The sequence below is a fragment of the Lynx canadensis genome, chromosome B4 (assembly GCF_007474595.2).
Source record: "Lynx canadensis isolate LIC74 chromosome B4, mLynCan4.pri.v2, whole genome shotgun sequence".
Lineage (NCBI taxonomy): Eukaryota > Metazoa > Chordata > Mammalia > Carnivora > Felidae > Lynx > Lynx canadensis.
Genome location: NC_044309.1, coordinates 13335121 through 13357988, shown reverse-complemented (window position 1 = coordinate 13357988; position 22868 = coordinate 13335121).

Below are 22868 nucleotides of genomic sequence, written 5' to 3'. Positions count from 1 at the left end.
AGCTCTGTAGATGGTGGTACTTTGTTATGACAGCCCTGGCAGACTAAAGCACTGACCTTCTTTTTAAAACAGATCATTCTGGGGGTGCCTGGGTGGCTAGGTCGGTAAAGTGTCCGACTTCTGCTCAGGTCATGATCTCGCAGTTTGTGAATTTGAACCTCGCGTGGGGCTCTGTGCTGGCAGCTCAGAGCCTGGAGCCTGCTTCAGATTCTGTGTCTCCCTCTCTCTCTACCCCTCCCCTGCTCTCTCATTCTCTCTCTCTCTCTCTCTCTCTCTCTCTCAAAAATAAATAAACATTAAAAAAAATAAATAAAACAGATCATCCTGTCCTCTGTGTGAGTACAGAATGTGGGGGGCAAGGGTAAAATCTGGAAGAACAGGTAGATGTTATTTTAATAATCCAGGTGGGATTTGCTGGTGCTCAGTTCTGAGAGGTAGAAATGGAGGAGGTGTGAAATGGTTAGATTTGAAATATATTTTCAAGGTAGAAAGGAGGCAATTTGTTCTTGGCTTAAGTGCTGGGTGTGAGAAGAAGAGAGGAGTCAAGGCTGTGTCCTAGGTTTTGGCCTGAACAACTAGAAAAATGACATTGCTGTTTACTGAGATGGGAAAGACAGAAGAGGAGCAGTATGGGAGGGCGGTGGGGTGATCAGGGAGTATGACTGGGGTGTGTGAGTCTGACAGGTCTATCAGAGAGCCGGTAAATGCATCTTCAGCCAGGTAATGGGAAAGAGAGTTTCAAGAGCCTTTGTGTACTGACCACTCGCTAGGTGATTATACAAGCTCATTGACTAAATGAGTGAATGAATTTGAAGATGAAGATTTTAGCTGTGCTTTTTCTGACTTTGGGAAAAGCGTGTTACAACTCGGCATTTGAACAAAATGTCAATGCTACTGCAGAGACATTTTGTTGTGAGCTATATTTTTACAAGTTATGTGAAGGCAGCTTAGGGATTCACATTGTAAAGATACGGGCTACATTATTGTTTTGAGGGTATTTTCCAAATGTATTTAAACGAGACATTTAATTTGAATAACAAGACGTTTGATATTCTATAACCTCTCTGGAACAGTTCTTTGTGCTTTCCTCTAGTAGGTGTTTAGTCCATCCTGTCCCCTTAGGTCTGTCCACATCGTGGCCTCTAGGAGAAGCCTGGAGAAGTGTTACCCTACACTGACATGGCTAAGAGTGTCCACTTAGTGATTCTACACATCTTTCAGATGATGTGTAGTGTCCTCTAAAGGAGATAGAGTACATTAGGGAAAATTTAAAATTTCATCCAGTGGGCATACTGTGACACCTATAAATATTTGTGGATGTAATTGGTTTTTAGCTGTGACTTCTTCCTTGACACTATTTTCATAACATTTCAAACTTAGAGATAAGTTTCAAGAATAGTGCATGGAATTTCTGAATACCCTTTGCCTGAAATCACTAATTATTTCCAGTTTACCCATTCCTTCTTTGACTCTCTCTCTCTCTCCATGCATGCACATGTGCACATTTATTTATTTATATTTTATTTATTTATTTATTTTAAATATGTGAAATTTATTGTCAAATTGGTTTCCATTCAACACCCAGTGCTCATCCCAAAAGATGCCCTCTTCAATACCCATCACCCACCCTCCCTTCCCTCCCACCCCCCATCAGCCCTCAGTTTGTTCTCATTTTTTAAGAGTCTCTTATGCTTTGGCTCTTTCCCACTCTAACCTGTTTTTTTTTTTTTTCCTTCCCCTCCCCCATGGGTTCCTGTTAAGTTTCTCAGGATCCACATAAGAGTGAAACCATATGGTATCTGTCTTTCTCTGTATGGCTTATTTCACTTAGCATCACACTCTCCAGTTCCGTCCATGTTGCTACAAAGGGCCATATTTCATTTTTTCTCATTGCCACGTAGTACTCCATTGTGTATATAAACCACAATTTCTTTATCCATTCATCAGTTGATGGACATTTAGGCTCTTTCCATAATTTGGCTATTGTTGAGAGTGCTGCTATAGACATTGGGGTACAAGTGCCCCTGTGCATCAGTACTCCTGTATCCCTTGGGTAAATTCCTAGCAGTGTGCACATTTTTTTAATTACATGAGGAAAAGTTGGAAACACCATCCTCTTTTATCCCTAAATACTTCAGTCTGCATTTCCTTAAAATGTGAATATTCTGTTACATAGTCATACATTATCAATATCAGGAAATTTACCATTTATATAATGTTATTTAGTCCGTAGTCCAAACATACTCAAATTTTTCATTAGTGGCAATAATGTCCTTTATAACCATTTTCTCCCCCTGGCATTGGATCTGATGATCCAAGGAGAAAGATGGCCTTTATTTGTGCTAGCTTATTTTTCTATAATCTAATAGTTTCTCAGCCTGTCTTTATCTTCTTGATTATGACATTTTTGAAAAATAGAGGTCATTTATTTGATAGAATGTCTCTCTATTTGGCTTGTTTCTATCTCTTCTTGACTAGATTTGGGTTCTGCATTTTGGCAGGAATAGCACAGAAGTGATGTTGAGGGGCGCCTGGGTGGCGCAGTCGGTTAAGCGTCCGACTTCAGCCAGGTCACGATCTCGCGGTCCACGAGTTCGAGCCCCGCATCGGGCTCTGGGCTGATGGCTCAGAGCCTGGAGCCTGTTTCCGATTCTGTGTCTCCCTCTCTCTCTGCCCCTCCTCCGTTCATGCTCTGTCTCTCTCTGTCCCAAAAATAAATAAACGTTAAAAAAAAAAAAAAAAAAAAAGAAGTGATGTTGAGACCTTCCTGGTGCATTGTATCAGAAGGCACATGCCTTTTTGTCCCAATTTTGGTGATGGTCATTTTGCTCGCTTGTTAAGGTGAGGTTGCTCCCTTGAATGTTACTTTTGCTCCCTCTGTGGTGAATAAATAATTTCTGGGAGATACCATGAGACTTCTATAAATGTCATGTTTCTCATTAAGCTTTTGCCTACCACTTTTAGTGTCTGATGATGAGTTTCTGTCTCCAGGTTGATTAAGCTATAGGACATCTATTGAACTAGACATTTATAGGGTTATTACTTTTTAGATCTGCCTGTGGAGTTCAGTGGATCATCACTGAGCAGACATGTACTCATGGCTTTCTTTGGTCATAAAGGTCATGATTAATTAAAATGCTCTGGCAAGCTGTCACATCCTGGGAAGGCAAAGGGATCTGTTCTAGCACTCATTTAATGTTTGAAGACCGACCATCTTACAGAGTTGACAGTTCTGGATATGTGGAATGTGTATGGCGTACATGTACTTCTGGGTAGTACAGAATAAGTTATAAAGTAAGTCCCTGATATGAGCTTTGTTTTCATTTACCCTTCCATTCAGAAGTGGAATGAGCAACATTCCCGTTACTTGAAGGTTTCATTTATGTTTCAGTAAATTAAAGTATTGCATAGCTAAATGTAAAAAGACCATCTTCCAAGCACTTTCAGGAATCTGTATTTCTTATGACAACATGGGAAGTTTATAGATGTCATCACCCACACATGTCTGATACCGTCCTCCTCCTCTTCCTGTTATGTAAGTTTTGTGTTATAGGTCACATGCATTGCAATTTTTTCCTCAGTTTTTTCATGATTAGCAACCATGTAATACCTCAAAACCCAAATTAGGGTACAAATTATGTGTTTAACTGATAATCCATACAAAACAGTGAATATCATTGCCCCAAGAGTATTGGATCAATTCACAATGTCACAAATAATAAAATTTGTAAATATTCAGCAAAAGGAAACAAAATACTCAGAGATTCTCAGCTTCCTGTGTATGTCAATGGCTTTCAGGTTACCAGGTTTTCTCAGGGGGCTGTGATACTTATATGTTAATTCTGCCTTGGCATGGAGCCCATCTTACGGGAGTAGTCCTGCCCTAGCCAGGATGTTCACCAAGATCTGGCCCCTTCCCAGCCTCTTTCTAGCCCTCCTAGGTACCCATACAGACTCAGGGGCTTGTGGGAGACATGTGAATAAAAAAAGAACAGAACAAGGATTTGCCACCACGAGTAGTGAGTGCAGTGTGGCTGGACACTCTCACCCCGCCATTTGCTAGCGGCTTTCTTCAGGACCCTGTGCTGAGTGAGGCAGAACCGAGTTTCTGTTTGCGCGCTGTCGTGGGTTTCATAAACAAGTCTCAGGCATCACTTCCAGTGAAGAATGTTTTAGATTTTTTTAGAATTTTACATGTGAATTTTTACAATTTTAGAATTAGAAATTTAGAAACTTAGAATTTTTAATGTGCTCTTATATTGCAAGACCGAACTCGCAGTCTGTTCAGAGGCAGCAAGCGACAAGTTATTAAACTCTGATTTTTGTTGTATGTGCTTAAAATGAGGACTCCTAGGTTTCGGTTTGATTTTAGTGGAAGGAATGGGAGTGTAGAAACCTAACAGAGCAGGGGAGACTTTCATTATGATGATGGCCCAGAGTTACATCTTTTTGTAGGATGTGAGCCCAGTGAACTTTCAAAGGGAGAAAATACACGGACCTTGAGCTCATGCCGAGATGACCACTTAAGGAACCCCTAATCTCCTTCGTGGGGACTGAATACTCTTGTATCCCCAGCGGCTTTCTTTTCCTTGTGTTCTGTATTTACCATGCGTTATTTACAGGAGCAGGAAATCTAGCACCGCGTGAGTAGATTACTTCTATTGTAGTATTTGGCTTGGTGCTGGGACATTGAGTAGCTCATAAGATGAATATACTTTTTACATACGTGTATATAAACCTGGTAACATTTTCAGCAGTGTTCTTGAAGCTTTCAAATGTTCGCTGCTATTTAGAGGAACTAAGAGTTCAATCACACAGTCATTTCTTTATGTAAATTCAAATGAGGCACCTATAGATCCACAGTGAAATCTTCACCCTTTTTGGGAGATAGCTCATGCGGCCGGGGTAGTCTGGCTGCCTCATGTTAGTTGTGCCCACAGATACTGCTCCCCTTCAATGCTTGTTTATTGAACTAGAGCGGGCTAATAGCCCACTGTTTTATTAAGTGGAAGGGTTTATGGGCAGTTAGACGGTCAATAACATTGACCATTCATAAATCAAATAATTAAGTCAAATGAAGCCCACACAAGGTAAGCTGACACTTAGATAGAAAGTAACTTCCCAAGGGCACTTCACCTGGTACAATTTATTTTGCTAGACTTCAGGTTATTCTGGGTGTAGCTGGGAGTGGTAGTTTTGGTTTGGGGAATGCGTAGTAATACACAGAGCGCGGCCTGAACTTGGGTAGTTGTTTTGATTCTCCCACTACTGTGCAATGGCACTGTCGCATTTAGCGAGCTGTTCATTCCCCAAGGGTACTCTACAAGGCTCTTGTGAACCTGCCAGGACTCAGACTGAGAAACTAAAGTCACCACACACACCTCACCTTCCTACAGAGCTTTATCTGTTCCAAAGAGGAGTTCTCACTGGCTGCTTCCTCTAGGGAAGAGCAGGAAAGTTCTCAGAGCCTTCTCTCAAATGCCCTCCGTGTAAGATCAAGGGGAGGAAATCAGGGAAACAAAAGAACTCCCGTTAAACTAAGTGCCATCTTTAGCTTTAGAAATCATAATGATAATAATGCTATTATTTGCCATTTACAAAGCACCTGTGAGATACCAAGCATTGCACCGTAATCTTTGCACACATTGACTCAGAAGCTCGAAACAGCCTTATGGGGCAGGTCATGTCCTCCTTTAACAGATGAACTGGGCTCCGAATATGGAGCAAGAAGGCCAAAATTTAAACCCAGATCAGACTGCCTTCAATAAGCATTTAGTTGGAAGAATAAGCCAAGGCCAGATGACCCTGGGGGTGGAGTAAACCAGCTTCTCTGTAATACAGATTTCTAGGGTTTATGCCTGAGCTGGGAGTGTGAGTAGGGGATACTGAGCTGTGGAGCTTTGTGGTTCCAACAAGACAATAACGACTACTCATGCAGTGCTTAGTAGGTGCTGGTCGTTATTCTGAGCTCTTGTGTATATAATTACACAGTGATTCCTCTCCCTGATCCTATGAGATAGGTACTGTTGTGATCCCTGATGCACTTCCATAGGTAACCAGCAGGCTCCTGAGTGCTCTGAATCTTTTTTTTTTTTTAAATGTTTATTTTATTTTTGAGAGAGAGAGAGAGAGACCGCATGAGCAAGCACGAGCAGGGGAGGGCAGAAAGAGAGGGAGACAGAGAATCCAAAGCAGCCTCTGTGCTGACAGCAGACAGCCTGATGTGGGGCTGGAACTTGCGAACCATGAGATCACGACCTGAGCCAAAGTCAGATGCTTAACTGACTAAGCCACTCCGGCGCCCCAGTGCTCTGAGTCTTAATGGCACAGTAGACACACACTGAGATCTGACAGGAGTAAAGACAACAGCTTTTTCTGTTAACAGTCCCTATAAATTCCATTTGTTGTAATATTTTGGGGTCAATGTGTACATTGTCTGAGAAAATCTGAGACAACTGTCTGGTATATACATTTTGAATTTAACATTTTTCTGTTTTGATTATAAGCACAGTTTTTTATTTTATTTTATTACTTTTTATTTTTTTTAATGTTAATTTATTTTTGAGAGAGAGAGAAAAAAAGAGAGAAACAGAGCGCAAGTGGGAGAGGGGCAGAGAGAGAGGGAGACACAGAATCGGAAACAGGCTCCAGTCTCTGAGCTGTCAGCACAGAGCCCGACGTGAGACCCGAACTCACGAATCGCGAGATCGTGACTTGAGCCAAAGTTGGACGCTTAGCCAACTGAGCCACCCAGGTGCCCTCAAGCACAATTTTTTAAAAAATAAAGTAATTAAAAAAATTTCTAATCATAAGCTTTTCAACGGGAGGGCACAGAATCTGAGAAAATCCTCACTCTTTGAGTAAGTCAGGTCATTTGGGAGAAATCCGAAGGAAGACATGGCATCTCAAATGTCTGCTCAGCCCTGAAATTACCTGAACAGGGGGAATAATTGCTGTCAGTGGGGATTGTTCCCAGGCCTTTAATTGTAGCAAAGGGAACAGATAGGCACTCCAAATGCTCTTGATTAAAAACTGTGTTTCTGGGGCGCCTGGGTGGCTCAGTCGGTGAAGCGTCCGACTTCAGCTCAGGTCACGATCTCGCGGTCCACGAGTTTGAGCCCCGTGTCAGGCTCTGGGCTGATGGCTCAGAGCCTGGAGCCTGCTTCCGATTCTGTGTCTCCCTCTCTCTCTGCCCCTCCCCCGTTCATGCTCTGTCTCTCTCTGTCCCAAAAATAAATAAACGTTAAAAAAAATTAAAAAAAAAAAAAACAAAAAAACTGTGTTTCTGAGTTCTGCTGTAATCAGAACACACCCACAGGATGTCTGAGGGAGACTCAGAGGCCAGTAGCAGTTCACCTGTCATAGGTGTAATAACCAAGTTATTTATTTACTTAAAATGATGTGTAGTTTAGAATAGAACTGTGATGACAAAAAACAATCACAAACCTCCATTATCTGACAACTTCAGATATTCTGAAATCTGTCATAAAATTATTTACAGTTTGTTTTGAATTAGGAAATTCAAATCCACAAGGAGAATACATCTTTTTTCATGGTCCATCATCCCCTGACTCTGAAAAAAAAAAAAAAAAATCTCTGGTTGTTGTTTCTCCCTGGTTTTATTTCCAAGGACATCTGTGTTTTTCGGACACAGGCTGGCACCTGTGTGATGATGTGGCTGATTGCTTTTGCTGGTAAGGAGCCGTCCCGATTTGCTACTCACTCCCGGCGATCTCCCTGCTGAAGGTGGCTCAGCCGAAGGTGGGGTGGCATGGTTGTGCCATTTTTGCCCAATGGCCGAAGGGAAACGGAGCGAGAATAACAAATGTGTTGGTACTGAAGATGATTTAATTCCGCGAGATAAGCTGCTGCCTGGACAAGTGACACTGCTTCAAGGACAAAGCTAGGACAAACCAGAGCCTGACACTCCACATCCTTCATGGCTGGTTCTCCACCCTCTTGGCTGACACTGGGAATTCTGGCAGTGACAAATTCTTCACCTTGGCTTAACCTCTTTTTGTTTTCATCTCAACTCAAAGCAGTAACTTCCTCGCTTTGTAGTGCAGAGAAGTGGGTTTTCTGCCTAGGAGCGTCTCCACTTAAAGTTTTAGTGTTTTTAGCAAAGAATTTTAGGTGAAAATGTAGCTAGGGTTTATATTTTTGTTCTTAGTATCTGTTTTACCTTAAATCTCCTGGGAATATTCTAGGGACATAGGGGTCACTAGAGGGGACGAGACCAAAGGGGCAGACAGAGAGAAGAGAGAGATAGTCACCCACAGGAAGTCAGATGGGTTGAAGACCTTGGATGGGGTGAAGGACAGGGAGGTGAGAAGCATTCACAAGAGTGGTGTAAAGGTAGAAATCAAGGAAATAAGCAACATGTGGGAACAATACGCAGCAAGAAGCCAAATGAGAGGGTCTGGGCTCCAGAAAATTTAGGTCAAGACATTTCTTCCATTTAATTTTAGAATTTAAAAATAGCAGTAGGTTATTGGTTTTTATTAAAAAAAAAAAAACTGGGGGGGGGGTGCTGTTTACACACACCTGTGACTATTGTCATCATCTCCCTTGCGAATTAACATAATGAACAAATCTAAATTTTCTGTGATATTTTTAGTCTTCAAGCTTGTTCCCTGTGGTGTTGGTATGTTGAATAACAAATATTTTTGTTTTATAAAGTTCAGCACGGCTATATGAAGAGTGGAAAATATGTTTCCAGTTAAGATGGAAAAGGAGTCCTTGGTCAAATGACTGTTAAAATATACATAAGAATTGGAATGAAAAAAATCCAGAGAGGGTTGTAAAATGCACTGTGTTGGCTGTGACACTAGTTATGATTTTGATGGCCAGGAAAAAATTACAGTGTTTCCCATGCCATCCAAGGGCTAATATTACAATTTATGGACCATATAACATGTTTTATATAAACTCCTGGGAAATTTAAAAACTATATATAATACCAGGATGATACTTGAGAAAATAAAGCATCTTGTTTTAATTCTCTAAGATGGTTTAAATGTTATTAATGTGTGGGAGTTCACAACTCCCTGACCTTTTCCAACCCTGCTTTTCCGAGGAAGAAAAGGACAAAAGCCACATGCAGAGGTTCCTGTGAAAATATTTCTTGGAGGTGGTGGGAATAGAGGCGATTTTTATGGAGGAACAAGGGAACTGGGGGCAGAAAAGGGAGCAGGAGGGGTGAATTCGGTTAGTGTGAAAGAAGAGTGAATCTTGGGAGATTTGGTAGCCTATTAAGAGTTGATGGACTAATTTTTTGACCTGCCTTAAATGTTTGAGAGAAAAACAAGGATAGAAATTCCTATCTGGTTATTCTTCTTTCATTGTGACCCTGATCCAAAGTTATACAGTGAGGGACAGGACTACGTAAGAATTGTTAAATCAAAGTGACAGGAGACTAGCTCTGCTGTAAGCTAGATCCATGTTGGAGGACAAAAGCCCATTGGTTCCATCCTTAATGTATTTAACCTTTATAACAACTGTCTAGTGATGATGCCATTTAATCTCATTTGCAGGCAAGGTACTCAAAACTTAGCAAGGCTGCTTAAGTTAACCAAGTGCTGACAGCTCGTATCCCATAACCCATGTCCAGTGGGCTGACCCCAAGACCTGACCCCTTTCCTCCCATCCTAAACAGCCTTCGGGTTCAGGATCGCTTCTCAATTCCTTCCATCTGGGGCCCGATCACAAGTCTCTCCCATGAGATGTTCAGCAGAAAAGGTGAGGGACAAAATGCCAATTTAGGTGTAGCTTTGCTGCGACTGGCTTGTTTGAACTCAAGGGGCTTAAAAATCTCTTAGATCTCCCTAAGCAAACAAAACCAGACATAAGAATGTTATTATTCTAAGTCTCGCAGGGAGTTTGTGAAGATTCAGAAGTCAAGGCCTGCTATAAAACTGCTCAGGAGAAAAGGACTTAGTAGAGTCACCCAGAATCAGAGTCCTTTCTGTGATCATCCTGAGGTCTTTCTCAGGACCTCAGTAAATGAGTGCCATGGCAAGTCTAGAGTTTACTGGGACCTGGGTTACATTGCTGAGATAGAACTCAAAATCTGAGCTGCACTTCTGCTGTGTGAGAATTGGAGGTGAGAAGCGATAGGGCCAGAAATGCTTTCCCAGGTGTCTACTTAGCAGGTAAGGTTCTTTGAGTTCGCATGATGATTTGTGGACTGGTGTATCATACTCTGTAGAAGGAACCCTCTCTGAACACAGGCGCATGACTAGATGGAGGCTGGCCACGGACACCTTTGCTAGCCTCCTATCCCTGGGATAAGTGTCATTGGCAATAATATGGAATTAAATTCTAGACCTTTCGTCAAATACATTCAGAACGCACTCACTTGCCCATATTGATTTCAGAATAGTTACACCTCCAGCAGAGGGTGAGCCTCCCAGTGATTCATGTATTGCTTGGAAGGTAGCGATTCTTTTGATGCCAGGAATTACTCAAAACACATCTTAAAATAAGGGAATCCAAAATACCGGACAGTGGGAAGGCCACTGGATCTTGTGTCTTTGTGCTCAGGCAGCTGTGTGGGGGGTAGATGGCCTGTCCCTCCCCACAGCCATCTGAGCTTGAGAAACTGGGAAAGTAAAGCCATTCCATCAAGAGAATAATAACAATTTGAAAGAAGCTTCTTTGCTTTTTGTTAGATCCGAGCCATGGCAGATTGGATCCAAAAGAAGGGGTGTATCGATTCGAGATTTTCTTCCGCAGTGTGGTGACACGATGAGGGTGACCTCATCTGCTAGACCAGATCCTGGTGTCCTAGCAAAAGACAACAAGGCATAACAATAGAACAGCATCCAGGTTGACCCCAGGCCATCAGTGGGTAGTCCTGGGCATTCTGTCCAGGTGAGGGAAAGAGCTCATTTCAGACATAGCGTCCTTTCTTTAAGGCTCTAGAAACTCTCTAAAGGGATACTTCCTCTCCTAGCCCAGAACCTCCAATTCTCCTGCAGGCCGACTTTGTGCCAGATCCTAAGAAGAGAACATTGACAGGAAATTCAGTGTCTCCTTAAATTACCCCTTTATTTAAACATTTAAATGTGTTTCATTTGTTATTGTTGTTGAGTAGTTATTTTTAAGCCAGAATGCATCTCCATCCTTCCACCATCTATTTTGGGCACCCATGAGACAAGGAGCGCTGTTAGAAATCAGTGCTATCTGTGGCTTTCTAAATTAGCTTAAGGGATCCAAGAATCCTTATGTGCCCTAAGCATTGTGAGTTGCCTGGATAATAATGACTTATGTACATATGTGAGATTCATGGATTTTGTTGTAAGAAATCAGATACAAACTTGTTTATAAACATTATTAAATTTATCGTAGCTTTTTGCCTTATTTACTGTGTACTAAGAATATAGTGATGACCATATATTTTTTGGAGAACCACAAAGGGATTCTAACGTTGAAAAGGCTGGAAGTTAGTGGAGTAGCAGAGTGAGATTCAGAAGAGCACCCACCTCTCCAGACTTTCTACCTCTTTGTTTGGTTTCTGAGACTAGAAGCTGTTTCCCTTACAGGAACCATCCAGGAAGGACCATGCCTGGAGTCAAATGACCTGTGTTTGAATTCCGGCTCTTCTCCTCTATTCCTAGCTATGCAACCCTGGCAAAGTCTCACCTGTAATATGGGGACAATTATAGGGCTACTTAAAGTATTTATTATAAGGCTTGGAATATAGTTAATATTCAATAAACAATAGCTATTGCTTTTCTTTTTCTTTTGAATATAACAGCTGCAACTTTAAGAAACCAAGGCTGTGCAGTTTCTTTTTTTAAATGTTTGTTTTATTTTTCAGAGACAGGGAGAGAGAGAGAGAGCCAGACGCAGGGCTTGATCTCATGAACCGTACAATCATGACCCAAGTCTAAATCAGGAGGTGGAATCTTAACCGACTGAGCCACCCAGGTGCCCCAAGAATGTGCAATTTCAATTTGATCAGACAGAACCCCTGTCGGTGGTCAAGTGCTCTCATGAGGAGGCTTTAATGAGCTCTGTAGTGGGGAGTTCCTTCTGTGGAAGAGGCTGCCTTCCTACAGAGGATAAGATACTAACATGATCCCCAGGAAACAGAGCTGATGGAAATGTTTAGTTTTGTTCTAAGTGAACCAACTCAGCCCATATTTATGAGTTTCTTTATTTTTAGGGGAGCCTGGGTGGCTCAGTCTGTTGAGCATCCAACTTCAGCTCAGGTCACGATCTCATGGTTTGTGGGTTCGAGCCCTGCGTCGGGCTCTGTGCTGACAGCTCAGAGCCTGGAGCCTGCTTTGGATTCTGTGTCTCCCTCTCTCTCTGCTCCTCCCCCACTCACACTCTGTCTCTCTCTCAAAAATAAATAAACATTAAAAAATTTTTTGAAAAATTAAAAAAAGAGTTCTTTGGGGCGCCTGGGTGGCGCAGTCGGTTAAGCGTCCGACTTCAGCCAGGTCACGATCTCACGGTCCGTGAGTTCGAGCCCCGCGTCGGGCTCTGGGCTGATGGCTCAGAGCATGGAGCCTGTTTCCGATTCTGTGTCTCCCTCTCTCTCTGCCCCTCCCCCGTTCATGCTCTGTCTCTCTCTGTCCCAAAAATAAATAAATGTTGAAAAAAAAAATTAAAAAAAAAAGGGTTCTTTTATTTTTCAAATAAAAAGAAGCCAAACTCTTCCAGATAGACATGCCTGACAGAGTGGGATAACCAACCAAGGGTAGCATCCAGGCTCCCGTTGGGCTGTCTGCCTGTGTCCTTCGACATTGACGGCAGGTTCTGGAAGACAACCTGGCAGCCCTCGCAGTCCATTAAGACAGCAGATGCAAACACACTCAGAAGCCAACTGCTGCAATCAGGTTAATTTCAGCCTCATCCTGCGGCTGTCCCCTCACAGCCAATGCCAGCTCAACCCAGAACTGTGCAAGGTTAGGTCATGGTAAAGCTCCCGCTAATGGGCATTTCTCAGTAGGGTGTGTGCTAAATAAATGAAAAACTGGGTGTCTGTGTGGCTTCTGCTGGGAATAGAGCTTGCCAGCCCGTCAGCAGGAGATGAAAGCAGGGTAGAGCACACACAATAGGAGACAAACGCACAGAAGTGGAGTCGGGTGACAGAAGTCTTCGGACTTGATCTGTGTTCATTTCCTAGAAGATCAGATTGTTTCAGGAACAGCGGACTTAATTGGGTTCTGTGACTGAACTTTTTATGAAGCAATAAGGTTTATTTGTATTTTGCCATGGTGACAGCAGTGTGGCCATGTGGAGAAACAGGCAGACGGAATTGAGTGATTCAGTGACCCAGTAACAACTCAAGTTGGAGTTTAGATCATCTGTCCTTACCTTTGCTCTCTGTACTCTCTTTTGCCTACTTGTGGACCCAAGTGTGTACTTAAGATTGAGAAAATTTGCTGTTAGGCATGCTGTGTGTGTGTGTGTGTGTGTGTGTGTGTGTGTGTGTGTGTGATTCAAAGTAAAAAGTAAACTTTGGGAAAATGAAAGAATTGAAGGCTGCCATCGTTCTGGTAATAGCTACTTTACCTTTCAGGAAAAATGCTTTTCTACTACTGGAAATGTGCTTTTTCTCTCTCACCATTAAATTGCTGATGATTGTGGTCCTCTGATAGGCAGGTTCCCTGCCCACCTTCTCCTGTTTACCGTGGTGGTGCCCCTCCTTCTCTTCCTTCTTTTCCCGGTGCCCAAGTCAGGGTAGCCCAACACTTAGCTGTGTGCACCTGCTCTTTGCCGGGCATGTGGCAGAGCTTTGGGCACAGGAGACAAATGTCTGGTCCTTGCCCATAAAGATTCCAAAGTCTAGGAGTGTAGGCTTGCCACCCCCAGAGGGAAATGGCACAGCAAACAGAGCGGGAGAATCTCGAGCCCATGCTCTTTGCTCTGCGGTTCTCACCTAGCCTGTATCCTAGGCTCATCTGGGCTCATGGATGGGTACGAAAGGTGAACAGAAGCTTGTTTTATTGCACATTTTTAGGAATGATGATTTAAATAGCAGTGCTGCCCATGATTAAGAGCCTGGGCACTGAAATTAGAATAGACAGAACTGGAATGCTGATGTTGCCATTAAGCGCTGTGTGACCTTGCAGAATGCACCTTACGCTCTCTGAGCATCAATTTTTATATATGTCCAAACAAGCAAATAATACCTACTTTGTCGTGCTGTTGAATGACAAAGTGACTAGCACATAGTAGGCACTTAATCAATGGTAGCTGCTGTTATTTTCTAGTTATGTGTGTTTGTGGCCGAGTTCGTTAATGTCTGTGAAGGGTAGGACTGCAGTACTGGGGGGAGAGGATAGCACGGACAGGTGACACAGGAGCCATGGATGGCTGCCCAGGAATCACGGTGGGTGTGAGGAGGTGGGGGACACTGACAACATCTTTGCTTTGGCAGCAGCTGAGTTTTCTCCTATGGGAAGGAAATGGCATGTTCAGCCAGCCAGACAACCAAGCTGCTACCATCAGAGAGCCTTTGAAACAGAGCTTTGCAAATGTGTTCCATGCAGCCTGAAGTAATGAGATTCATGCTTCTTCAGTGGTAATCCTCTACTAGACAGCATTTTAAATCTTTTCCTATTTGGTGCATAGAACCGAGGCCCAGGATATACATATTTCCAAGTGTCATTTTTAATTTAATGCATGATTGAATGTATTACCACTGGCACAGCTAAATGGTTAAACTAGAATCCATCAATTTGTCCTGAACTGTTGACATGCAGGGTAATGCTACGGTTAAATTAAATTTAAATATAAGAATGAGAGGCAGCTTGGTTTCCTGGCAATCCTAGGGCTTTGTCAGTGAGGCCTGGCTGCAGCGGAAGAAGGACATTTTAAAATGTGAGGTACATTTCTCCCCTCCCCTCCGTATGGCTTGGAAAATTGCTGATTCTTTTGCATTTCTGGTTATTTTCCCTGAGTGGCAAAGCAGACCAGGTGTCCAGATTCTGGCAGGAGGGCATTGCGCAAATGTAAAAGCAAATCACTGTTAATAGGAAAAACCTGGTTTGCAAATCATAACATTTCAGAACTAGAACAGATTTGGGAGACCCCCGAATGTCAGAATCAGGGAGATGGGCCAGAGTTTCAGCCTAGCTCAGAGAGGCTGGGAAGCCTGCCCAAGGACATCTGAGATGAGAACCAGGCCCTCCAACTCAGAGAGAATGTTCTCTCCCTGGCATTTCTTTATACTTGATGCAAAGATGTGGCCGAGTGTCCTCTGTTGCTCACTTCTGTGAGAACTTGGGCAAGGGAGTGAACCTCTCTGAGCTCAGTTTGCTTGTCTGTATAATGGAGATAATATCACCAGCTACCTCACAGGATTGTCGAGAAGACTAAATGAATTCTAGGTGTGAAATGGTGCAATCAGTGACTGGTACTTGATAAGAGCTCAATAAATATAAACTATTCTGTTCTGTTGTGCTAATAAAAATAACTTTTATTATTGACTCAACATTTTCTCTAATTGTTTTTCCAGGATTGGGGACTCCCTAGCCACCAAGGGTAGCCCATAGTTCTATAGCCTGGGTTCTCCGATGTTCTCTTTGAAATATTTAAGATAGGCTGTGCCATCTTTTTTTTTTTTTAATTTTTAATGTTTATTTAATTTTGAAAGAGAGAGAGAGAGACAGAGACAGAGTGTGAGTGGGAGAGGGGCAGAGAAAGAGAGGGAGACACAGAATTGGAAGCAGGCTCCAGGCTCTGAGCTGGCAGCACAGAGCCCGACCCGGGGCTCAAACTCACAAACCGCAAGATCATGATCTGAGCCGAAGTTGGACACTTAATCGACTGAGCCACCCAGGCGCCCCGGCCTGTGCCATCTTAAATTAGTCTCTTAGGGCTGTCCTAAGAAATTACAGCAAAGTTGGTGGGTTAAAACAACAGACATTTATTCACTGATAGTTCTGGAAGCTAGGAGTCCATAGTAATGGGGACAGCTGGGCTGTGCTCCCTCTGAAGGCTCCTTCCTTGCCTCTTCCATTTTCTGGTGGTTCCAAAATTCCTTGGTTTGCTCCCACATCACTTCAAACTCTCTTTCCATCTTCTCATGGCCTTCTGTTCTCTATGTGACTGTCCTGTGTATATCTCTTATAAAGACATTTGTCATTGGATTTAGGACCTACCTGGATAACCCAGGACTTATTTCCTCTGTGATTTTATTGTGACATGCTCAGCTTAATTATGTCTGCACAAACCCTTTTCCCCAAATAAGGTCATATTCATGCTCACAATTCTAGAACACGGACATACCCTTTTGGGGGGCCACCATTCAACTGGTTGGGGTGATATCTGGGCACTGGAAATGGAACAAAGCTGGAAGAGATTCAACCCATAGACTTGACTTTGATTGAACTTTGTACTAACCCACCATAGTCTCTGGTACTTAAAGGGATGGAAAATGGTAGAAAGAGAGAGATGATGTGATTGGAAAAACTTCACTTGACTGATCAAAATGAAACATGTATTGTGACTGGTAAATAAGTTGGGCCCTCATTCATTCATTTATTCATTCAGCAAACATGAATTGATGACATACCTAGTCCCCAGCTTTATTGTGTGCCATATGCCAGAGATAGAGAGTTGAAAAAAGACATTGTTTCTGTCCTTGTGGAGCCATTAGTCTGGAGAGGAATAGACATAAAATTTAAAAATTATAAAACAATATAATGAGTCCAAAGCTTGAGCTGTTTTCAAAGTATTATACGTTTAGAGAGGGGTGGGGCGGGGGTACAGAAAAGAGAAGCGTTGAGTGGTTATGTCCTTTCAGGCTTCCTGAGGGAAGTGACAGTGAGTCAAATCTCAATGAAGGAATCAAGTTGAACACAAAAGTTTCATGAGCAACCAACTGCATGAGCAAAGGCACAGGGGCAAGTCAACAAATATAGGGACCTAGAGTCAATACAGGCTCCTTGCAGTACAGAGAGGGAGACAGGGAGAGTTCACGGAGTCCCCAGAAGTAAGGAGGGCAGATTATGAAGAGCCTTGCTCTGCTAATTATAGAGCATGATGCTTATCCTATAGGATATCCTTGAGGGTTCTTGACTATTATAAGCAATGTAGAGTCAGATTTACTTTGTACAGGACGCTCTTGACTATTGGAAAAGAGACTGAATGGAGGGGGTAAGAATGGGGGCAGGAGATCAGACAAGGGGGATTTTGTAGAAACTCAGTCAAAAGATAATGAAGACCTGAATTTATCTACTAAATACTGTGAGGAAAAAGTATATTTAAAAATTGCCTTCCATATCTCCAGCCTGGGTGACAGGAATAATGGTGGTGGCACTGAATGGATGAGGGGTAGAGAGAAGAGCAGATTTTGACAGGAAGATCCCGATTTCTGCTGGGGATGTCCACATATAGGACATTCAGGTTGAAGGAGCCAGGTGAAAACAAACATGAGTTGGAAACATGAGTTTGGGGCTTGGGGAGAGAACTAAGGTGGTGATAATAGCTTTGTGAGTTACTAACATCTATATTCCTTTCTTAGAACTGTAACAAAGAACCATAACCTGGGTGAAATTTATTTTTTCATGGTTCTGGAGGCTAGGACCCCCAAATCATCAGGATTGGTTCCTACCAAAAGCTCTAGAGAGAACTTGTTCCATGCTTCTATGCTAGCTTCTGGTGTTTACCTACAATCTGTGGTGTCCCCTGACTTGTAGAATCATCCCTTCAATCTCCCTCTCATGGCCTTCTCCTCTACATCTGTATCTGTTTCTTATCCTTCTGTTATAAGGACACCAGTCATATAGTATTTAAGCCTCTCCCACCCCAACTCCCTATGATCTCATCTTAACTGATCACCTCTGCAAAGATGCTATTTCCAAATAAGCTCACACAATGGGAGTAGATTAAATCATTTGAAGATAAGAGCAAGTTGAGGACAAAACACCTACTTTTGTCATTGAAGTATAAAATATTATGTTAGTTTCAGGTATACAGCATATTGTTTTGACCTTTGTAGATGCTGCAAAATGATCAGACCAGTAAGTCTAGTTACCATCTGTCACCATACAAAGTCAATACAATATTATTGACTATTTTCTCTATTGTATACATTACATTCCCATGACGTCTTCATTTTATACCTGGAAATTTCTACTTCTTGATCCCCTTCACCCATTTCACACTTTACCTCCCACAACCTTTCTCCCTTCTGACAACCACAATCTGTTTCCTGTACATCTGGGTTTTATTTTGTTTTGCTTGTTTTGTTTTTTAGGTCACGAGCATAAGGAAAAACATGTGGTATGTGTCTTTCTGTCTGACTTATTTCAACTAGCATGGTACCCACAAGATCCATCCATATTGTCACAAATGGCAAGATTGCATTCTTTTTTATGGCTGAGTAGAATTCCATTGCATGTGTGTGTGTGTGTGTGTGTGTGTGTGTGTATTGCATCTTTTTATCCATTCATCTACTGATAGACACAGGTTGTGTCCATATTTTGGCTATTGCAAATAATGTAGCAGTGAACGTGAGGGTGCATATATCTTGTCCAATAAGTGTTTTCATTTCCTTGGGGTAGATACCCAGGAGTGGAATAGCTGGATTATATGGCAGTTCTATTTTTAACTTGTTGAGAAATCTCCATACTGTTTTTCCCAGTGGCTGCACCAATTTACATTCCCACCAACAGTGACAACTGTTGAGTATGGAATATCTTTCAACTTATTTGTATTGTGTTCAGTTTCTTTCATCAATATCTTGATAGTTTTCAGGGTACAGGTTTTTACATTCTTGGCTAAATTTATTCCTAAGTATTTTATTCTTTTTGATGCAAATGTAGATGGAATTGTTTTCTTAATTTCTCTTTCTGATAATTCATTATTAGCATATAGAAATGAAACAGATTTGTGTATATTAATTTTGTATCCTGAAACTTTACTGAATTCACTTATTCTAACAGTTTTGTGTGTGTGTGTAGAGTCTTTAGGGTTTTCTATATATAGTATCATACCATCTGCAAATAGTGAAAAGTTTTATCTCTTCCTTTCTAATTTGGATGGCTTTTATTTTTTTGTCTTGCTTAATTTCTGTGGCTAGGACTTCTAATAGTATACTGAATAAAAGTGGGGAGAGTGGGCATCGTTTTCTTATCTAATCTTAGAGAAAAAACTTTTAGCTTTTCACCATTGAGTATGATATTAGCTATGTGTTATATATGGCCTTTATTATGTTGAGGTACATTCCTTCTCTGTCCACTTTGTTAAGGGTTTTTTTTTTAAATAAAAAATCGATGTTGGTTTTTGGCAAATGCTTTTTTTTTCGTGCATTGAGATAATTATATGACTTTCGTCTTTTATTTATTAATGTGGTATATCATGTTGATTGATTTGTGGACATTGAACCATCATTGCATCCCTGGAATGAATCCCACTTAATCCTGGTGTATGATCTTTTTGGAGTACTGTTGAATTAAGTTTGCTAATATTTGGTTGAGGATTTTTACATCTATGTTAATCAAGGACATTAACCTGTAATTTTCTTTTTCTGTAATATCTGTGTTTAGTTCTGGTGTTGGGTTAATTCTATCCTTGTAAAATTAGGTTAGAAGCAAGATCTCCCATCAGTTTTTTTTTGTTTTTTTTTTTTTTTTGCAAGAGTTTGAGAAGAATAGGTATTAAATCTTTTTTGAATGTTTGGTAGAATTCACCAGTGAAGCCATCTGGTCCTTGACTTTTATTTGTTGGGAGTTTTTGATGACTGATTCAATCTCCTTACTAGTAATTGGTCCATTCAGATTTTCTACATTGTCTCCCTTAATCCATGGTTTCGCTGTCCACAGTTTTAGTTCCTGCAGTCAACCACATTCCAGAAGCAGATGATCCTCCCTCTGATGTCAAAAGGTCAGTAGTAGCTTAATGCTATGTCACGATGCCTGTGTCTTTCACCTCACTTCATCTCATCACATAGACATTTTGTCTTCTCACATCATTACAAAAAGAAGAAGGAGTACAGTAAATAAGGTATTTTCAGACAGGTATCACATTCACATAACTTTTATAATGGCATGTTGTTATAATTGTCCTATTTTATTATTATTGTTGTTAATCTCTTACTGTGCCTAATTTATCAAACTTTATCATAGGTTTGTATGTATAGGAAAAAAAATAGCACAGATAGGGTTCGGTACTACCTGTGGTTTTAGGCATCCACTGGGGGTCTTGGAACATATATTCCTGTTGTGCGGGCAGAGGAGCCTGTGAATGACAGAAATAGAGTCAGAAGACTGAACTGGGAGAAGATGTACAGTAAGAGTCAAAATGGAGAGTTCTGGAGGAGGAGGATGTGAGTGGGTATTGACAAGCTTATTAGTGAACAGGGCTGTCCTTTGGAATTGTTAACTGAGGGGAAAGGAAGTGAGCCAACAAGTAAAGGACTGATTGGCCAAGATAAGGACCTTCTTCAGGTGAGGATCATGAGATGGTGGACACACTGTCCAATCTTCATTCTTCCTGACTGTTACCCTTTGTGCTTAGAAGCGGAGAAGGTAGAACATGGTACCTATGCAAGGATGAGGGTTTGGTGGGGAAGTAGGCAAGAGGCGCTGGGTGAAGAAGAACTGAGTGAGAGAGAGAAGAGCTCAGGTGACCAACCATAGAGTTGAAACCAGTAGAGAGGAAGTGAGACTCGGAGGCACTGATAGACTGGGGAGAGAAAGGCAGCAGTTGATTAGATTATGCAAGGTAGCACACAGTGCCTAAATATGGGTGCTAAATAGCTATTAACAGTAACTTTAATTTTCTCATTTCAACCAAGGTAACAGCATTTCACAAGTTCTCCATCAACCCCATGTTGATGAAAGCGAAACATGTAAGCTGAGTGAAGGTGTTGTGGGTCAAGAATTGTGGCTAAACAGAAATTAGTGGGATAGGAAAATACATGAGTCCACAGGATTATTGATGGCTCATAAAACCTCTCTTGACCTTATCCAAAGTCACACTGATAATCAGCGGTAGAGCAGGGGCTAGAACCAGGGCAACATTGATGTCAGTCGCTTTGACTCCCATATATAATCCATTACCAAAACCTGATGACTCTCACTTCTCAGTGCACCTTGTCACCCATCTTGTCTTTTCCTTTCTACCACCTCTACCTTACCTCACAACCTCATCATCTTGTGCTAGACTTGAGTGGGAAATGTCTAGGTGCTGTCCACAGCTCAGTCTGGTCTGTCCCTGATTTTGTTTCATAAGCCATAGAATCAAGGAGTTTCCAGACAATAATATGGGACTTCCAATGGGTCAGAATGTCTCTATAGACTCTGTACCTTTCCCCTGTTGAAAATGCTTTGTGACTCCCCATTTTCTACAAGGCCTTTGCTATCTGACCCTCCTCACTTTATTCTCCTACAAATTGTTCTTTATGACTGGACTGGCCAAGTGGTTCCTTACCAGCTTGAAATCGCTCTCATTGCTTTCTTGCACACCAGAATTCTCTACTTGTCTCCAGCTCTACTTATTCTACACATTTTCAAGTCCCAACTTATGTTCTGTGTCCTTCGTGAATTCTTCTTGTGTGATTTCAGCCTTCTACTGGCTTTGTTTCTTCTGATGTCCTTTGGCTTCTATTAACTGTACTGTTCATGGAGGCATATTTCAAAGATTTGTCTTAGTTATTATTATTATTATTATTATTTGCATTTCTTTTACGTTCTGCCAGATTGAAAAATTCTTGGGGAAGCAGCTTGGTGTGGTGGATGGTTCTGGAGAGAGAGTGAGATAACCTGTGTTATAAATCTAGTTTTGTTAAGTTGGTAAGTTGGTAACTGTGATTTTGAGGTAACCGTAGAGCATTTATTGTTGTTTCTGTGTATTGTAGGACTTAAACTCATCTCTCCTGCCTTCATCACAAGCTTTCTGAGATCAGATGAGGTAGTGCGTGGGAATGTGCTGCCCTGGTAAAGTCCCTTCACTTGTTAGGACTGAATAAGTGACTGGAACTTCATTCAGAAATTCCCCTTTTGGTAATTATCAAGTAAGTGAGAGCCGGGGGTGGGAGGCCATTATTTCTGATGTGTTTCTGATAACACAATAGTTGGCCAAGTGAAGTTAAGCCCAGAATACATCCACAAGGATGGCCTGTTTTAAAGTTTTAAAAGAAAATGGACTCAAATGTGTTTATTACTAACTTTCTTTCACGTGTTTGCCTGGTACCAGCTACTACAAACAAAGTAACCTCCGCTTACATATCTTACATAAAGAAAGGAAGCTTCATGTTTTCATGAAAATGAACCAAACGTTTTTCATCGAACCTCCTTCAGGACTCTCCTATGAGAAAGTCCCCTCTTTGCATGGCGCAAGACATGGTGCTAAATCCTCTCGTTTTTGCACTGTTTGAATTTGCATCTTCCTTTCTTTTGAAGCCCAGACTCGATGGGTGGAGGCAAAAGAAAGGTGGGCTCCATCCACAGCAGCGACGTCAGATACAGCCGGCTGGCCGGCCTTGCCAGCCTCGCTCAGCCTGCTGTAGGCAGTGTTCCACAGCAGGGGAGGTGGCTGGCCAGCTCCTGGCGTGACATCATCAGCTGTGCAGCTGTGGGCCTGGCACATCATCGAGTGAGCTTGGTGGTAGACCGCCAGCCACTGAATTAGAACAGCTGCTGATTGGGATGGAGAGCCCAGCAGATGGGTCAGTTAAGCCTGCTGCTTGTGGTCACAGCGTCATTTTTATCACTGTCTTGTTGATGCAGATTTAAGTACTCAAGTGATTCCTTCTTTCCTTCCTTCCTTCCTGACCCCTGGCCTTGAAGATGACAACCACATTTTGTAAGACCTCAACACTTTTCTTTTTACAATCACTTTCCCCAGGCCCGTGCTTTCTTTCCACTCTTTTCCAGAAAGGGAGGGAACCATTGACGTCATCA